The sequence below is a fragment of the Arachis ipaensis genome, chromosome B6, assembly GCF_059453495.1.
Source record: "Arachis ipaensis isolate K30076 ecotype BB chromosome B6, ASM5945349v1, whole genome shotgun sequence".
NCBI classification, from domain to species: Eukaryota; Viridiplantae; Streptophyta; class Magnoliopsida; order Fabales; family Fabaceae; genus Arachis; species Arachis ipaensis.
In genome coordinates, this window is record NC_142441.1 from 10,314,567 (window position 1) to 10,320,566 (window position 6,000).

The window sequence follows — 6,000 nt, forward strand, 5'->3', positions numbered from 1 at the left end:
AGGCATGTGAAAGAAGTTCCCATCCAGGAAGAAGACAGTAACTCTCATGACTCATATGAGAGTACTGAAGATGAATTGTATAGGTCTCCTAAAGTTGTAGGAGACGACCTGTATAGCAGTGAGAGTGATGATGAGACTGACAACAGGAACAGTGGTGGAAGAAAGGACTCCAAATCTGAAGTAAGAGAGAAGCATAGGCCTCCTAAGACAAGATTAGCGGACAAAGAAATAGAAACTGATGACTCTAGCTATGAGGGTTCTGAGGACGAACAGAGTTCTGATTCTGGTATGTTTACTTCCTTAGGGTTAGTGGTTACTTAATTTATTTGCCATTTATGGTCTGGTTACCTTAAGTGCTGAAAATTTTTTTGGCAGATTTAGATGAGGATGATATGACCTTGAAGGAGACTCAGATGCTGATTCATGGCATTCAGAAGATTCTGGTAAACAGTTGGAGTCTGATGAGGAATCACCAATAGTATACCCTCAATTTAATGAGAAAACTAAGTTTGGGCAACTGAAATTTGAGGTTAGTATGGTATTTAAGTCAAAGTCTGAATTTATGCAAGCCACTAGAGATTATACAATTCAGTGGGGTAGAAATATCTCATTCGTAAAGAATGATAAAGTTAGAGTTAGAGCTGTTTGTAAGAGTGATGATTGTCTATGGGTTGTATACTGTGCATGTAACAAACCAGACGGGTCTTGGCAAATTAAAACTCTGGTTGATAACCACACATGTCCTAGGAGGAGGAAGAATAGAGCTGCCACCCAAACATGGACACTTAGTAAATTAGTCCCTAAGCTTAGGAAACATCCCACCATGAAGCACCGAGAGGTTTATGACTGGTTTGTTAGGAAGTGTAACGTGTATTTGAACAGCACATGTATCACTAGAGCCTTGAAAGCTGCTAGGAAGGTCGTTGAGGGAGATAAAATAGCTCAGTACGGGTTAGTGTGGGACTATACTAATGAACTACTGACTAGCAACTCCGGATCCACAATTCAAGTTGGTGTCATCCCCATGCCCCAGAGTGCTCTCCTGTTTGAACGATTTTATGTCTGCCTCGATGCTTGTAAGAGGAGGTTTATGGCAGGTTGTAGACCTTTGATAGGACTGGATGGGGCCTTTCTGAAGACATTACATGGGGGCAAATCCTTACAGCATGTGGTCAGGATGCTAACAATCATATATTTGTGATTGCTTATGCTATTGTAAGTGTGGAAAATAAGGATAACTGGCAGTGGTTCCTGGAGCTACTACACAAGAATCTTGGAGACTACAAGGAGAACAAATGGTGCTTCATCTCGGACATGCAGAAGGTGAGGATGATATTTACATGCTGTATGTCATGCTGAGTATCGATTTGATTTAATGAATAGAATTTGAGGGACTATTTTAATTTAATGAGTATCTTATAAGGCGAAATTGACTGCTTATCTTTTTGTGTTTTATTAACAATACAGGGATTAATACCTGCCGTTCAGGAGGTGTTCCCAAGGATCCATCATCGCTTCTGCGTGTGGCATCTGTGGCGCAATTTCTCAAAACAATGGTCAAGCACTGAGTTAAAAGATCTGGTGTGGGAATGTGCAAGGTCGAGGACGACTAATGAGTTTAATAGAAACATGAACAGAGTCAAGTTGATAAATGAGAAAGCTTGGGAGTATCTAGACAAGTGGTCGAAAGATGCATGGACTAAGGCGCATTTTAGTGAGATTCCTAAGGTGGATAACATATGCAACAACGCCTGTGAGTCATTCAATGCCAAAATCAAGCACGAAAGGAGCAGGCCTATCCTAACCTTAGCTGAGGAAGTTAGAAGGATCATAATGAAGAGCATGATTAACAACAGGAAGAAGTTACAGAACTACCAAGGAATTCTGCCTCCGGTTCAGCAGAGTAGACTTGAAGCAATGACAACCTTGTCTAGCCATTGGGCTCCTCAGTGGTGTGGAGATGAAAAGGAAGAGTTGTACGAAGTGCATGGCTAGCCAACCAATATGGTTGTTGACCTGGGAAAGCGCACCTGCACTTGTAGGTTTTGGCAACTAACAGGTAATAATTTCGACAGTTAGATAAGTTACTTTCATTCGTGTTATATGGTTTAATTAACAACATTATTTGCCTTCTATAGGAATGCCGTGTATGCATGCAATATCTGCCATACAGGATAAGAATGAAAAAAGGGCTGAGGAGTACTGCCATGACTGGTTGACGATGGATGCCTATAGGAGGACTTACTATTTCAATGTCAATCCAGTAAAAGGACATGATCTATGAGAAAAAATACCACATCCTGCACCTGTCCCACCCCCATTTAAACAGAAACCTGGAAGACCAACAAAAAAAAGAAGAAGAGAGAAGGATGAACAGCCAACTGGGTCAAAGACAAAGATGAAAAGAAAGTACAACCCAATCATATGCATGTTCTGTGGTGAGGTTGGCCACAACAAAAGAAGCTGTGCAAAGAAGAAAGCTTTTGATGCTGAGGAAAATGCTAGGCAGATGCAGCTGCAACTGGCAGCTACTGCTCTTGCTGCAGATGGAGCTGACCCTGAGGTGAATGATGTCCCTCTAGAACATGATACTGCTCCAGAAGCAATAACACCTCTGCCTTCACTTCCAGCACCGATCCAACCCCCTACAGAGATTGACATCAGCCAATCTGAGAGCATTCCACCAACCCAATCCACACCCCAGGTATAATCACTGTTGCAGTCTAAAAGCTACACCTATGTTTTATAAACTAACAACTGTTTTTGGTATTGGCTTATATAGGACGAAGTTGCAGCCAGGCCATCTAAATTACAGGTGATTAAAGCGAAAGCAAGAGCTAGATCCTTCCCTACACTTACTGCATCTGCACCAGTGGCAATCTCGGCTGAGACCATCAATGGGACAAGTTCTGCGACTGCTAAGAAGCTGACCAACTTTATGACTTTCGTGCCTAATCCAGGCTTCAAGTACCCTAGGAGGAATGATAAACCACATTGATGACAAAGCAATGTTCTTGGGCTGCTTTAGTTTTTTTTGTATAAGGCAAATGAAGTAACATTTTGTGGTTATTGTAATCTAATACTTGTGATAGCCCTTCTCTTTTGGTGTAGTCTTCATTTTTAGGATTGGATACCTTATGAATTCTGGTACTTATCTTGCAGACAATGTGACTATTAGCCTTGAATGTCATATGACTATTACCTTATGAATGTGATATGACTATTAGCCTTGAATGTGATATGACTATTACCTTATGAACTGTGGTACTTATCACAATGCTATGACTACTTAGTTTGATTACTTATCCTGTTAATGGCTTAATCTTATAGCAACAGTGATATTGATTTATTTGCAATATTCCACAATGCCAGTAATTGAGACTTGGGAGTTAACCTTAAACAGCACTAATCAAAAGTCTATTCTCATTCAATCAAACGAAATCAATACACCATTACATTTCAACATGATTTTGTCTACTTACAACTACATATCAAACAGCAAATGCTCACATTAATCATAACTATCACAAACATGAAAATTACTAGCAGTTTCAAATATCTAACTTCAGCTTCCAAGCTACCCATTCTCCATGCCTTCTTCACCCTCCATTCATCATACTCACTTTCAACCTGCAGTTCAGTTTTGGAATCTTCCTTCGCACCTGCTTCAATCACTGCTTCACACTCATCAGCATCAACCACCACTTAAAGTAATTACAGTGACTGCCCTTCTGCAAATTTAAAAATCAGACAAGAATACAATGAGTCACACCCAATAACACAGAAATTAGTAGATAATTAGTCAATAAATTAATTTTTAATAAGGAGGATTAGAAATGTAAATATTATATTAAATTAGGGTAGAGCTCATCGAAACGAGAATTTTGACACTAATTTCGAGAAAATCGGTCCAAGATTGAACCGAACGGGCCGAACCGGGCCCAAACCGGGCCCGTGGGCCCAACCAGCCCATCACTTAAGAAGACCGAAGCCTTCTCTTTTCTTTCATTCAGCGTAAATGAAGCTTTCAGCTTCCAGGGAGAGGAGAAATGAGAAAAGCTCCTGAAACCCTTACATTAATTTCCGATCTTCGTAACTTCTCCGTCCGAGCTCCGATCGCCGCACCGTTTACGGCCACGCGTTCATCGCGTCGAGCTCTACATTTCTATCGGAACAATTTCATAGGTAAGCCCTTAAATATTCTCAGCCACTCTTTTCCCCCAATTTTCAAGTTTTGAGAAGGGGTATTGAATTTCTTTGATTTTTGATGTTTTAGGATCCAATTAGCTTGAGGAAAACGTTCACTCTTGCTTATGTGAAGCTTGGGTAAGGTGAGGATATGATAATTCTATTTTATTTTCATTGAATTTGAGCTTTGAGTATTAAATTAGATATATATGTGTTATGAATGTGTATTAGGTTATGAATAAATAATTGGAGCTTGGAATTGTGGATATTGGAACTTGGAGGAAGCTGAGCCTAGTGTTTATTAAATTTTGAAAGGGCTGTGTTTGTTTTGGAAGGGCTGTGTTTATTATAATTAAAGTGCCTTAATCGTTACGTGGGAATCGGCCAAGGTATGGTTTAGGTTTCTTGCATTTAATATATAATGTTCTGTGAAAACTTAGGCTAGATGACCATAGGATAAGTTGGAATGCAGGTGTATATTTAATGTTTAGTAATGGGTTGATAAATATGCTTGGTTTGGTTTGGTGATTTGTTTGTAAGATGATATTGGTTGCTAGTTGGATCTTTGAAAGGATATGTGATTGAATTGTTGATTATATGGCTATATTTTGGTTTGGTTGAATGATGATTGATGGAAAGACATGGAGCTTGTTAAGGATTATTGTTGGTAATTTGGATTGGTGGTAATAGGTTTGAAAATAATTGGAATGGAAATTTTGAATGAAAAATGAGGTATTTTATGTTAAAAGCCTAGGATTTGTGAACTATGATTTTTAGTTGAATTTTGGTCGTTGGATTTGAATATTGTATGAGTATAATTGTTGATCTGAGGTAGATTTATTGTGGTGATTGTAATGATGTGAGGAAGGGTATGTTGAATTGAAAAGAATGCAGGTTTGGACCCGAAAAGGGTGGCAAAGTCCGAGTTTTAGAGGAGATGCTGCCGAAATTTTATAAAAATTAGAGATTTCGTTTATATGATTATTTAAAAAGATTTAGATTCAAAGGTTATATGGTTTGATTTTGAGTTATTAAGAAAATGAGCATGTTTTAAGTTTGATTCATTTAGAAAAGAATGAATTACGTTTTGAATTGGAACTATTGATGGACGGAATGGGAGGTGTAATAATGAAAGATAAAGATTGAATATGATTGATGTATGATGATGAATGAGATGCGATTGAAAATGATGTGGATGTTGATGAATTATAATTGAATTATTTATGTGGCTTGAATAATTTAATGATCTGAGATACGAGGTTCCCTGGATTAAGTGCCGTGGCTTGCCACCACGTGTACCAGGTTGAAAACTCGATACTCTGTTGACCCTACGACGTAAGTGTGACCGGGCACTATATAAATTCCCGGGAATGTTACCCCCATTGAGTAATATTGATTATTTGAGATAAAGCTATGCATAGACTCTTGGGGATGCACGTCGGGGGACAGTCTAAGGACAATTCAGACTTGTCGGGTTGGCTGGATAACCGACAGATGAGCCTCATCAGCCATAGGACAGGCATGCATCATATGCATAATACTTGAATTACTTGCTTGTGTCTTAATTGGGTGTGCCTATATGTATTTGCCATGTTAAATGTGTATTTGTTACTTGCAGTAATTGTAACCTTCTTGTGCTTGTCTTTATCTGTCTATTTGTCTGTGAAAATCCATGATGGAGTTGGAGGTATGGAGGAATGGCAGTATGGTACTTAGATTTAAGGTTAAGTTAAGCTAGGTTTAAATATTCTTAGAAAACCACCTCTTATGGCTCCTGTTTAATACTTTAAGCTCTATAATCTAAGTGTCGGC